We start from the raw sequence: 14,343 nt of genomic DNA, 5'->3' as shown, positions 1-14,343 counted from the left end.
ACTATTCAGTTGTATGTCTGTTTATTTCTTGTATGTTGATTGTATATTTCCAAGGCCAAAAAGGTCAGTAATTGGGTTCTCAATGATGTTTTTTTAGGTTGATGGTACAGAGGAAGGGTCATAAAAGCACCCCTGTCTGTAACTCCCCTGAAAGCCTTGTCAAATATGTGTTTTTTAGGTTGATGGTACAGAGGAAGGGTCATAAAAGCACCCTTGTCTGTAACTCCCCTGAAAGCCTTGTCAATTTTTTATTTTATTTATTATTTTTTTTTTACGTCATGGCCTATTGCACTGGTAGGCTTCTTCCCGGTGGATCCTGATGGTCGGCCCAAGGCTTCTTCCCGGTGGGGCCTGATGGTCGGCCCAGCCCGTTCTGGCGCAGGCAAGTGTTTATAGTGGCGCCATCTTGCATTGGCTCATGCTGCCCTCCCAGAGCTCATCTTTAATCCTAGAATCTAGAGTCCGGGTTGATAGGTGGTCTTCTGGACAGCATGTGGGTAGTTTTAACCCGGTAGCAGCGGGGATCATGTTTCTTAATGGTCCCTCTAAGCGAGAAAAATGGGAAAAAATCATCACTCACACAAACCATTTCATAATAATATATATCAGCATTTGTGATAATTTTATGTATCATCTATTTTGGGGGGTTTAAATCATGGCACAAATTTGGCCCGTCGCTGCTACACGGTAAAGCCACAAATTTGGCCCCTCGCTGCTACCGGGTTAAGCCACTTGGCACCCATTGGTCTGGGTAAGTTATATTTTATTGGTGAACATTTTAAAGTAAGTGTTTTTTCCTTCATAGCCGGAGAACAGATGCAGCCAATTAGATTTCTGGTGCAGGGGAGTTCATTTTAAGGGGGGATTCTCTCATTACAAGCTTTCTCCTCCAACTCTTCCTTTCCCCGGCCAAGACCTACATAGTGTTGTAACCCATCCTGTGATAGGGTAGGTAATTCTTCTCTTCCTGATGTCACCACTTTTCTGGGGGGGTCTTTTTGGGTCCTGTTTAACGTATTTTCCATTGTTATAATCTTGGGTATGGCTCTGATGAATATGTCTCCTCTTGATATGTGTCCTTACTGGCTGTCTCCCCTAATAGATGTCTTTTGTAGGGGTTAAATTCCTGTTCTTTCCTATAGTACATGAAGCCTTAAGCTTATATCCAATGACCCTGGGTGTAGCTATATGATGGTTAGATATATAGTATAGTTTAATAATTTTAGGGTGGCTTTGATGATGCAGTCCTCACAAATGTTATTTATAGGGGTTGAACTCCTGCTCTTCCTTATATATGAACCCTTGCCTATATCCTGGCCCTGGCTAGAGAGATATTTATAGTGTCATAATCTTGGGTATAGCTTTGATATGATTCAGCCCTCGATATATGTTTCCTTACCGGCTGCCTCCCCTCACGTATATCTTTTATAGGGGTTAAATTCCTGTTCATCCATACCTAAATGATTGACCTATGCTTATATCCAATGGCCCTGGAGCTACTGGTTAAATACTAGTGGACTGGATAAACTGTATATGGCTGGGAGGTCACGCTAATTAAGAAGCTGGAAAAAGGGGAAATGACTCAAGGATTAACGAGTACAGTTTTCTTTATAAATTGAGTCCAAGCAGGGGATAGTGTCAGCTGGGTGGCTTAATTAAACTGGAGGGTCTGATATGAATGCTATGAATTTGGACATGTTAAAATTTGCATATCTTTCAATGGAACCATATACCTATTACCTGTGAGGGTCAAGCAGTACAGTTTCCCATACAAGTTAGGTTACAGAATATATATAATAGCTTTGTATGATTAACTTGTGGACAGAACAAGGTCACAGTAAGAAGGGAATAGCTGATCTGGGTCAAGAGGTACAGTTTCCCATGCAAGTTAGGTTACAGGATGGTGTCAACTTGAAGGTATATAGAAACTAGGAGTCTTGAAGCTAATGTCTTCAATCTTAAATGTCTGAAGGGTAAAAAGATCAGTCTCCCGAACAGAAGTGGATGAGTATAATGGTCAAGAAAGGGGAGGTGTGGAGTGCCCGGCTAATGATTGAAGGGGAATTTAGGTAGATATAGACAAGGAAACGGAACTCCCAGTTTAACTCAGCCCTTGGAAACTGGAAATAGCTTAAATTCATGCGAGGATCTAACCTAACTCCCAGCTCAACTCAGCCCTTGGAAACTGGAAATAGCTTAAATTCATGTGAGGGTCTAACAACTCCCAGCTCAACTCAGCCCTTGGAAACTGCAAATAGCTTAAATTCATGTGAGGGTCTAACAACTCCCAGCTCAACTCAGCCCTTGGAAACTGCAAATAGCTTAAATTCATGTGAGGATCTAACCTAACTCCCAGGTTAACGCAGCCCTTGGAAACTGGAAATAGCTTAAATTCATGTGAGGATCTAACCTAACTCCCAGCTTAACTCAGCCCTTGGAAACTGGAAATAGCTTAAATTCATGTGAGGATCTAACCTAACTCCCAGCTCAACTCAGCCCTTGGAAACTGGAAATAGCTTAAATTCATGTGAGGGTCTAACAACTCCCAGCTCAACTCAGCCCTTGGAAACTGCAAATAGCTTAAATTCATGTGAGGATCTAACCTAACTCCCAGCTTAACTCAGCCCTTGGAAACTGGAAATAGCTTAAATTCATGTGAGGATCTAACCTAACTCCCAGCTCAACTCAGCCCTTGGAAACTGGAAATAGCTTAAATTCATGTGAGGATCTAACCTAACTCCAGCTTAACTCAGCCCTTGGAAACTGCAAATAGCTTAAATTCATGTGAGGATCTAACCTAACTCCCAGCTTAACGCAGCCCTTGGAAACTGGAAATAGCTTAAATTCATGTGAGGGTCTAACAACTCCCAGCTCAACTCAGCCCTTGGAAACTGGAAATAGCTTAAATTCATGTGAGGATCTAACCTAACTCCCAGCTCAACTCAGCCCTTGGAAACTGCAAATAGCTTAAATTCATGTGAGGATCTAACCTAACTCCCAGCTTAACTCAGCCCTTGGAAACTGGAAATAGCTTAAATTCATGCGAGGATCTAACCTAACTCCCAGCTTAACTCAGCCCTTGGAAACTGGAAATAGCTTAAATTCATGCGAGGATCTAACCTAACTCCCAGCTTAACTCAGCCCTTGGAAACTGGAAATAGCTTAAATTCATGCGAGGATCTAACCTAACTCCCAGCTTAACTCAGCCCTTGGAAACTGGAAATAGCTTAAATTCATGCGAGGATCTAACCTAACTCCCAGCTTAACTCAGCCCTTGGAAACTGGAAATAGCTTAACTTGTGAGGTTCTGTCTACATATATCTATATTAATTTCATCTATAGCTTATCTTGGTCATTATTCTGCTTAGATGCTTATTACTGACTTAATAACAATGAGTATTATGTAAGGAGAACTGTGTGTAGGAAGGGATTGAGTGAGGGAGTCTAGCCATCTGCAAAGGACTTGTATTCAGAATTTGCTATATATTTAACACTTGAAAGCTTATAATTAGTACCGGCAAAAATTCAAGGGGCTAAACCATCACATTGAAAGAGGGAGGGTTGACCTAGGAGAATGAATTAGCTCCCCAGCCACCCACAAACTATTTATATAGAGGGAATTTGACTGTTTGGAAAAGTCCCGTGCTGTCAGAATTTACTATGTATTTACTGTTGAAAGTTCAGACTTGTTTATAATCCAAGTTCCTGAGCATATCAATGAACAAGGATTGACCGAGAAGAATTAATGATGTCCCCAAACAGTATTTATCAGGATCAATTAGTGATTAATTACCCAACACAGCATTCAGATATATTAATACTGGCTATGTATCCAAGTTCCAAGGCATCAGATTGAGTGGCATACAGAAATTAATTACACCCCCAAAGGAAGAATTTTAATTGCTAAATCCAGTTGGTATAGAAAGAGAGAGGATCGAGGTTAGGTTGAATATGGAATGACTATATAGGCCTACACAGAATCACAAAAGTAGCCTATAAGTATTGCAAGTAATTTATAAGAACAGTTCATAAGGAAGAATTTTAACGTCTAAATCCATTTGGTATAGAGAGAGAGGATTGAGGTTAGGTTGAGTATTATGGAATGTAGGCCTACACAGAGTCACAAAAGTAGCCTATAAGTATTGCAAGTAATTTATAAGTGGGGAAGGATTGGTCAACAACCTCATGGCCCAGAATCAGTCAGCATGTGTTAGTTTCCCATCTGAGCTCAGCATATGGGGGTTTATTAAGTCAGTAATGTTAATTCTCACTCAGCATAGCCTGTGTATCAATGCTGACTATTTTGAACTCAGGATGGTCAAGATATCAGCATGACAGCATTAAAGATTCAATGATGTCAGGCTGTACTCAGCATGACCGATTTTTTCATACCAATTCTATGCTATAAATATAATATGCTGACTTTGTTAATCTGAGTTTAGTAAGGATTTGATCAGCATGGCTTAATTAACATATAAGTTACAGCATGGCCATTTTTTATGCTCAATTTATTATCAGCTCAGCATAAACGTTTTTGAGTGCTGTACGTGACCTTCCTTTAAGTCAGCATGCATTAATTGTCTGAAGCCAGTATCCATGGCCTCGTCCAACTCAGCATATGTTGTTAAATAGGAAGATTTTTGTAGCGATATGCTTCAGCTCGATCAGCATGTTATCAGCATATGTATGGCCTCTATTTTCAGAGCTCAGCCTAGGCTTGATTGTTATAGATGTCTTGTGGCTCTCAGCATTCAGCATGGCTCAGCTAGACTCGATGAAGAAAAGTGATATATGAAGTCAGCATTTAAAGTCAGCATCTCTCTCTCTCTCTCTCTTCCCGTATTTAGGGGGTAAATCTTACGAACGATCTTCCCATCACGGCTTAATTCGATATCAGCCCTTAATTGGTGTTACCGTTAAGTATAGCATTAAATATAGAAAGGTGGAAAAAGAATAAGATTTGACGAGGCGAAAGAATTATTATGGCAAGCGGGCGGTGTTGCCATTCTGAAAAAAAAACGTTATTTTTTCGTAAGTCTATAAGATTATTTCAGCGATCCCTGTGTCTGGGTATGGTAGGTCACAGGTTAAGTCATGCAATAAACATGTTCTGTACGAGTGTGATGACTCCGGAAACGATATATCAGTAGTGTGCTGAGGTGACCGATCAGCTGATTAAAACAGCTGATTGGGTACGCGGAGATTTAAACATTACGTCATAGCTTTCGGATGGGTTTTAATTTACAGATTTACATAGAAAATCAGACCCCATGGTCCAGACTAAGTGGCCTGTCCTTAAACTAAGTGATTCTACATTAATCCGATGGCTCCATAACGTTGCATTTCAACTCTAGTTAATATATTGAGTTGAAGGAAGTGACGGCCGATCGAGCTTGTTTTTAAAGGAAATCAATCGTGTGAGCACTGAAGGAAGGCAGGGAGCTTATTCCATTCTCGCACTACAACGTTGATGAAGAAAAATTTGGTTCAGTCTGAATTTACTTGTCTACATTTGAGTTTTACGCCTTAATTTGTTCCTCGTACGCAAAGTGTCATCGATCATTAACAATGTTGATCTGCCTACATTCGTGAAACATATGGAGCCAAGCTCAGCAAATTCAGCATGGCCCAGAATTTCTTTAAGTCGGCATGGTCTGAAGTCAGCATGGCCTATAGCTGGCTCGCCCAACTCGGCATATGTCGGTACAGGAAGCTTTTTTGTAGCGATATGCTTAATTCAACTCAGCCTATGACCTTTTCTGAGCTCAGCATACTACTACTACTACTACTACTACTACTACTACTATTACTACTACTACTACTACTACTATTACTACTACTACTACTACTACTACTACTACTACTACTACTATTACTACTACTACTACTACTATTACTACTACTACTACTATTACTACTACTACTACTACTACTACTACTACTACTACTATTACTACTACTACTACTACTACTACTATTACTAGGGGTTTAATTATGAACAAGTCAGCAATGCTCACTCAGGATGGCGCCTAGCTGTTTCTCAATGCTGATCCTATTTTGAACTCAGCATGCATTAAAGAGTTACTGATTTCAGTCTGTATAGCCACTCTGAGCTCAGCATGGTGGTCTATATATGACAGCATGATCGTTTTCTTGATATGCTGAGTTCGGAGTTCAACATGGATTTAAGTTAAGATTAGCATATGAGTCAGCATGGCCATAAGTTTAAATCAGCTTGCATAAGATCGAGTCAGCATGGCTATCTCTTTCAATGCTGACTTTTTATAGGCTCAGCATAGGAGATATACAAGTGAACAATGCCGTCATTGAACTCAACTTACTGCATATTGTGACCTTTATTTCAAGTCAGCATGCATCATGAAGTCAGCATGTGACCGTAAGTTTAAATCAGCTTGATAGCATAAGATATAGCATTTCAGCATATATCCTTCAACTTAATATCAACTAGAGTAGAAATGCAACGTTTTGGAGTCTTCTGATTAATGTAAAATCACTTAGGTTTAAGGACAGACCACCAAGTCTGGACCATGGGGTCTGTGTGGTCTGATTTTCTATGTAAATCTATGTAAAGGTTGGAACAATTAGTTTTGAGGTACAACAATGAGTTTTCCTGTTCCAACGTCCATCTTCCCTTATTAAACATTTCAAAGCCATTATTTACACGGTTTTAGGTTTAATAAAAGAGAAAAAGCGATATAATGACCCGTTTATACAGGAAGAAACGTTGTAACCTATAAGATCTAATTAATACGTGATTCATTCCCCTTCCTCCCTTTATCTCTCTCTCCCTCTCTCCATGCTTCACTTAAGGGAGACTAAGTGTATTAAGAACTCCCTGAAGCCATTATTCCCACATATAAGCTCATTATATCATATTGTAAACCCGTCCTGAAGGGTGATAGAATTTTACACTTTCTGCAGTTTCGTTCGCAAAGTGTCAAGACTTAGACCTAAAGTACAGCAAGAGCAAGAGCAGCAGTGGTGTCGTTTTTTCGTGCGAAATAACTCGTTGAAAGATACCTCATCACACACCAGAAAGACTTATTGATTTGCCTTATTTTGATGTTATTTGTCCACCCGTGATCTTTATAAGGGTTAATATTGCCTGTAAGATAATAATACACCAGACACACGGACCATAGATGCAAGAAATGAGGGAAAATAACGTCTGCTATAATTCTGTCAATAATCAAGCCTATTCCTTTGTTATTTAGCCTTCCAGTGATAACAAATGTTTCTCTGATGTTTGTGCCGTGTATTGGAGACGAAATAGGGTCATAGAACGATAGAAATGACACTGAAAGATGTAAAAAATGGGAAGGTAAACGTTTGAGAGCTATTTCGTGGAAGTTGGCGAAGTTATTCCCTTATGATAACGTGACTGGCCTTCCTCCCTCGCGGTGAATTCGCTCCGGCTAGACGCCATTAAGAGTCATGTCTATTTTATGTGATTTCGTGGGATTTAGCCGCTGTAAAGACACGCCATGGAGATCAAAGAGGTGAGGAATGCCTTGTGCTTGTTTTGATATGGGTGATAACGGCGAGAAGTGTGATGAACGTGATCAAAAGGGGATTTAAATGTGGGCTGACCGCGGGGCCTTGGGAAAAGATGGAGGCGCGGGTTGGATTGAGGAAAATATTTGTATATATATATTTTTCTCGTAAACTACTGGGTATACCGAGACGGGGCTTGAGGTCATGACATATAAGGTCACTATACTTCTTGAGGTCAAGCGGTGATGTGGGGAAAAGGCGGAAAATGTGTGATATATGCAAGATAAGAGGCGGCCATCAGCTTAACGTGAACTTTTATCATCGATACCCAGTAAGCCCTTTGACCTCTACAGAGTGAAGAATTAAGGGGGATTGACCTGATATATGAGGTCAGATGAGGCGTGAATGTCGTAAACAATGAATTAGGTTTAGGGGTGAGCTCACAAAGGCGACCGTGTGACCTTATTCCTGACCTTATTACCGACACTTACGACCTATGATATGGAGAATAAGATGCATTGAGCTCTTACATGAGGTCAAATGGGGCGTGGCTGTCTTAAGTACGTAATAATGGGCATTTAGCGGCCAGGTCCAGCAGGTCAGAAATGGCCCATCGCTGCTACACGGTAGAGCCACAAATCTGGCCCCTCGGGTTAAAGAAAAAAAAGACAACGGGAGGTCATTTTATACGGAAATTTCCAACATGTAACCTTTTTTATTGCTATTCCAGAAGTACACCCGATGGCAGGCCGGACCCTATCTCTCCTTCGGGGGCCAAGTTGTGATTTGCTTGGCAGGAGCCGTGGTGGTGAGTAAACTTTTCTGGGTTCCATTTCCTCAGTGAACATTAAGCTGAATAGTAAAAAAAATGTATGGTTGTCAGATGGTAAATGTCCACAGAGTTGCCCATCTCACTGTGGTACTTCTCAACCCAACCATGCGTTAGATCTCTTAATTCTATGCATTTTGAATCCCATATATATGCCTCACAAATTGATAGAATCGCTGCTAGTGATTTATGAAAGGTTGGTGTTTTTTTTGCGGGCCGTGATGTTGTGGGCCCCGGGCGTGAAAGCGAGAAACACCTCCGCAGAGCTAAGTTGCATATACATGTGGGGGGGCGAAGGGGTCAAAGCCCCCCCGTTAGCTGTTAGGTCGTAGAGTTCGGTTGGGTTAGTTTAAATATGTTCCCCCACCGTAAACCGTCGCGTCGGTGCCACCACAAAATAGCTCGTGGGTCTGCATGTTCTAAAAAAATAAAAAATAACCACGCGGTAGACCTGGTCTCACACGAGTGGGCTAATCGCTAACCTAGCGTACCGTCGCTAACCAAGCGTTTGTAGAAAAGATATATGAAGACCTAGTGATGTTTCATAAAGTAAGTAATGGTGGCACCGACGCCCCGAGCCGGCCGCCAAAAACTCACTAACTTTTCAAAAATCGGTGGCGGCGTTTCTAACAGTTTGCGGCGAACATAAATGGGGTTCAAAATGCATAGAATAATGAGATCTAACCCATGAGAAGTGTGAGAAGTGAGTGTAAGAAGAGACGGGGAACAGAGTATCCCAGTCCCCCCGTGATGCTCTGAGGCGGCTGCAAAAAACTCATTAGCTTTTAAAAAATTGCTAGCAGCGATTCACCACCTGTCAGATTAGGTTAGAATTAAGTTAGGCCAGATTTCATTGTTTCCAGGTCAGGATAAGGGTGAAGTATTAACCCTTTATTTATAAGTGTGGAGTATTCACCCTATTCATCCTGGGGGGCTTCATGGTGCAGTGGTTAGCACACTTGGCTCACAACCGAAAGAGCCCGGGTTCGATTCCCGGGCGGAGTGGAAAAATTTGGGTGGCTTTTCCGATACCCTACGCCCCTGTCCACCCAGCAGTGAATGGGTACTACCAGGTATTAATCGGGGGTTGTGTCTTGTTCCCTTCTCCTATAATCCCCGATGACTCCCGATAAGCCGGTCGCCGGTTGACCGGCTGTAAGATTGGGGATTGTCGGCGGCAGACCGCCGGTCGACCCTGAGGACCGTAGACTCAGCTGACCACCGCCGGTCAACTTTAAAATTTTCAAAGATATCGGCGATGCGCCCGGTCGACCGGCGGTGTTGAAAATGTCCTAGTCGACCGGCGGTCAACCGCCGACACCCGCGGCAGACCGGCGGTAGACTGGCGGTAGGCCATGAGTGAACACCTGTTTATGATCTGGGGATTAGCAAGGGAGGAAGGAGGAAAACGAGGAGGAACAGGTAGGAGCGAGGGAATGAAGAGAGAGAGGGAGATGAGATAAAGGAGGAAGAGGAGTGGGTGAAAGAGAGAAAAGAGAGAGAGAGAGAGAGAGAGAGAGAGAGAGAGAGAGAGGAAGGGAAAGGAATGGAAGGAGGAACAGGTGGGAGTGAGTGAGGAAGAAAGAGGGAGTGAGGAAGTAAGGGAGAGAGGATGGAAAGAGATGAAAGAAAGGAGGAAGAAGAGAGAGAGAGAGAGAGAGAGAGAGAGAGAGAGAGAGAGAGAGAGAGAGAGTTTTATGCACACAAATGAATTTAGGTTTGAAGCAGTTTATGAGGTAATTTTAAAATATAAAAATGCAAAGATAGTGTTTGGTCGTCGATGTGCCACAGGTCTGTCACTGGTAGACCAGCGGTCTGCCACCGGTAGGCTGGCAGTTTACCGTTGACTGACCTGCTGCAGTTGCCGGTTGGAGAAATCGAAAATCGTATATGGTCGCCAGTCTACCGCCGGTCTACCGCAGGCAGACCGGCGGTAAGCTGCCGGTCCCGGGATTATTGCCTATTTTGTCGGCGGTCAGGCCCTGATCGACTTATCGGGAGTTATCGAGGACTATCGGGACCGAGGCCGGGAATGTGTGAGAGCCCCTTAAAAAAACTCTGTATACAGGAGGCTTTTCTCTAGAAGATGGAATTGTTTATAGCATTTCATAGCTGGTGCTGCTGCAAGTTACATGTAGAATGTGTTATTACGGAGTGTGATTCTTTAACTTCAACTCGTCAGTTAGTTTTTGTTTTATTGAGTTTTCACAAACATATTCAAGTTCTGCAATCACTGCTGCATTTAACGGTGTCAACCAAAATGGCCTATCTAATGTATGGCTGAGATACGGCAAATAATACATGTCTGTGATGTCACTCCTGACCGAGCGATCTCGCGCAAAAAAACTCATTTGTCAACTCTTCTCGCTTTCTCGCCAAGCAGCTCGCTGCCAGTGTGGCATTGCTTATAATGTATTAACGTTCTTGCTCCCTGTGTGGCCTAAGGCTAGCTTAGGTTCATTAAAGTTTGGTCAGGTTAGGATGGCTGAGATTGTCTTTTATAAGATAGTTTAGGGTGACACAGTGAGTAATGTATTTTTATATTTTGAATATTCTTCAGCGGAACACTGGAGGCTGAGTGTGACGCTCCTTGTTGGCCGCTATGATGATGATGTGGTTTGGCTACTACCAGCTGAGAGGCCACAGCATGCTGTCCTGAAGACCGGCCAGCAACCCGGACTCTAGAGCAGTGGTTTGCATTGGTAAAAGTGTTATTTCTGCTATAATTGTCTCTTGTTTCTCTTACGACTGTCTTCTGTTTCTCATATTCTCTTATTTCTCCTGTAAGTGGTGTGCGGGAAAAACTGTGTAACAAATGTTAGGACTCGCTGGCCTGACAAATATTAACCCAGTAGCTGTGGGGGTCATGTTTCTTAACCCTTTCATTGCGCGCAGTGTGGACGCGACTATCCCCTCAGGCGCAGTTGGGCAGCCCAATTGGGGGTCTCTTTTAGCCTCTGTATCTCAAAAACTATTCATCACAGCTGAAAACTAAAAACACCATTGGAAAGAGGAGGTCCAGATCTATAGGAGTCAGTTATGTATGCCTCTCTTGCGGACGTTCAGGGAGTGTTGAATGTTAACACTTACATCGGTGCGTGCGGGATGATCAGCCATATTGAGGGAACTGTGGACATTTTTTCCTTCAGACTCTGGCAAGGGAGCATTGCCAACTGCAATATTTACAACTATTTGGTCAAAGAATCAGTCAGGTGAAGCTATGCAAAAATGCCGCTATATTGGGCAAGAACATCCACCAGTTACTCATCCGTAGATTTGCCACGCTGGGCTGATATGATTTTCCACCAAATTTAGTGAAGAATCCACTCAATTGGCAATCCTATGTTGTGAGAATTAATGTTGGAACACTCTCATACGCACGAGATGTGAGTGTGGGTGGAGGTCGCAGCGAGCGTTTAGCAATGAAAGGGTTAATGGCCCCTCTAAGCGAGAAAAATGAGAAAAAATCACCCCTCACACAAAGCACTTAATTATATATATCAAAGCATTTGTGATCAGTTTATGCATCGTCTATTTTTGGGGTTTATATCATGGCACAAATTTGGCCCGTTGCTCTACCGGGTTAATGTCAAAAAAATTTATTTCAAGTTTCTTCACAATAGTCTATCGATTTTAACTTGAGCCCTTGGGCGTGACTCAGTCGTTGTCTTTCCCTGTAATCCCAAGCCATTCATAACACCATGCAGTCGTATTATGAGTATGTGTATACTCCACAAATAGATAACGTACAGACTAACAGTGAGACAGATCGCAGGTCATGGCTAGATCTGTAAAGAATGGAGGCTTCCCCGGCCCAAACCACAGGGCTCAAGTTAGAGTCCATGTACTATAGTGACTTTATAAGAACATAAGAACGTAAGGAGTCTGCAAGAGACCGGTTGGGCTATACAAGGCAGCTCCTGTACACTCCACTCCACCTTACCTCACCATCCATGGCTTTATCTAACCTCTTCTTGAATGTATCTACGGTATTGGCACCCACATCATGGCCCCCAAGCCTGTTCCATTCGTCCACCACTCTATTGGTGAACCAATTCTTGCCTATGTCTTTGTTAAATCTGGATTTGTCCAACTTAAAACCATTGCTACGCATCCTACCCGGCTCTTTTACTATCAAAATCTTATTGACATCCCCTTTATAGAAGCCCTTCATCCATTTATAGACTTCGATCAAGTCTCCTCGCAACCTTCGCATTTCTAGCGAGTGTACATTTAACTGCTTCAGCCTGTCTTCATGAGGCAAAAGCGACAGGCCAAATTTGTGTCTTTATCGTGTAGCAGCGACGGGCCAAATTTGTCTCTTTACCGCGTAGCAGCGACGGGCCAAATTTGTGCCATGATATAAACCCCCCAAAATAGATGATACATAATCTGATCACAAATGCTTTGATATATATTATGAAATGATTTGTGCGAGGGGTGATTTTTTCTCATTTTTCTCGCTTGGAGGGACCATTAAGAAACATGATCCCTACCACCACCACCGAGTTAATGATAAATATAAATGAATCTAGTTATTGGGGACCAGAAGACAGATTTTGTGTTGGAAGTCAGTAAATATATAGTGAGTACTACAGTCTGGCAACGTTGGCACTGCCTCAAAGTATAGGCCTGGCTGTATGTATAGAGTTATGAGGGAGAGAGAGAGAGGAGAGGAAGAAATGGACAAATAATGAGAGAGAGATTATCTATTAATTATCTTTATTATATTGATAGAGAGATTTTATATTTTATCCCAGCCATCTTAGACTTTTACCTTTGCCATTCCCGGTAAGACTTGGTGGAGCACATTTGCAGGTTGGTGTAGCAGTGCTGAGTGACATAACACTCCCTCAACAACAGTCTCTTCACTGACAAGTAATTCTTCACCAACAAGCTTTTCAGCAGCTTGGAGAAATAGGTAAGCTCTCTTCACTTCCCTTCATTGGTGGGTTACCAGAAGACCCCAAAGGGGGTGAACCCGTTATATTGAGCTGTAAAATGTTCAGCAGCTCACTTAGTATCAAATGTGTTGTAAAATGTATATTATATATATATATATATATATATATATATATATATATATATATATATATATATATATATATATATATATATATATATATATATATATATATATATATGTAATGTACCAAAATTATGTTTTCAGTTACTCTGAGTTACAGCATTTGAATAGAGATTTGAGTTTACCAACTGACGTTTTCATCCTGGTGTTAGTAAAATGACTGCATAATAAAAATAATAAAACCATATATAATTAAAACCACAATACCTGATGAAACTAAAAAAGATTCACAAAAAACACTGGTTTTATTGATGTTTTTTTGGTTTAAACCAGGGGTGTCAAACTCATGGCCTGCGGGATAGTCATAAATGGCCCGCGGTATCACGGTGCTTCAATCTTGTCAATGTATTTTCTACCCTTGTTGACCCCCATGACGGCACTTCAGAGTATGAATTGGCCCTCCAAGGGTTTTGAGTTTGACACCCCTGGTTTAAACCACCAACCCTGCTGTACATAATTAAAATCTTACATATAGTTAAAACCACAATACTGATGAAACTAACAAAGATACACACAAAAGAAAAAAAAATGGTTTTATTAGTTGGTTTAAACCACTTTTTTTTATTGGTTTAAACCATTTGTGGCTTAGTGCAGTACAGTATGTTATATGCATTTGCTCAGTAAGTTTCAGAAAACAATAAGTTTGAATAAGTATTGTACTACATTTGAATTTACACATAATTTAGCTACCAGTATTTTTCTGTATGCATTGTTGGAAAGGATTTTTTCAAACAATTCATCTGCTGTTTAGTGAAGTGGCAAACATATATATATATATATATATATATATATATATATATATATATATATATATATATATATATATATATATATATATATATATATATATATATATATCTATATATACACACACTTCACTACACTTCACTAAACAGAAGATAAATTGTTTAAA

General features: G+C 41.3%; 2 long non-coding RNA genes across 3 annotated transcripts in view; one reads left to right on the top strand and one right to left on the bottom strand.

Moving 5' to 3' along the window:
- Positions 1-1,867: 1,867 nt before the first annotated feature.
- Positions 1,868-4,636, bottom strand: LOC126984103 (uncharacterized). Its single transcript, XR_007736405.1, has 3 exons — positions 2,926-4,636; positions 2,346-2,668; positions 1,868-2,154 (listed from the first exon to the last, which is right to left on the bottom strand). It is a non-coding gene; the product is annotated as an uncharacterized LOC126984103 (long non-coding RNA).
- A 2,620-nt stretch (positions 4,637-7,256) lies between these two features.
- Positions 7,257-14,343, top strand: part of LOC126984130 (uncharacterized) — a 24,818-nt gene continuing 17,731 nt past the window's right edge. The window contains exons 1-4 of one of the 2 annotated variants that reach the window (XR_007736420.1): positions 7,269-7,520; positions 8,246-8,323; positions 10,905-11,046; positions 13,163-13,182. This is a non-coding gene — a long non-coding RNA (uncharacterized LOC126984130). Of the gene's footprint in view, positions 7,521-8,245; positions 8,324-10,904; positions 11,047-13,162; positions 13,183-14,343 lie in introns of those variants that run through there. The other variant, XR_007736419.1, reaches the window with a different exon arrangement.

Source organism: Eriocheir sinensis, chromosome 56 (genome assembly GCF_024679095.1).
Source record: "Eriocheir sinensis breed Jianghai 21 chromosome 56, ASM2467909v1, whole genome shotgun sequence".
NCBI classification, from domain to species: Eukaryota; Metazoa; Arthropoda; class Malacostraca; order Decapoda; family Varunidae; genus Eriocheir; species Eriocheir sinensis.
Note: the sequence above shows the minus strand (reverse complement) of the source record. Positions and strands in the feature narration are given on the sequence as shown.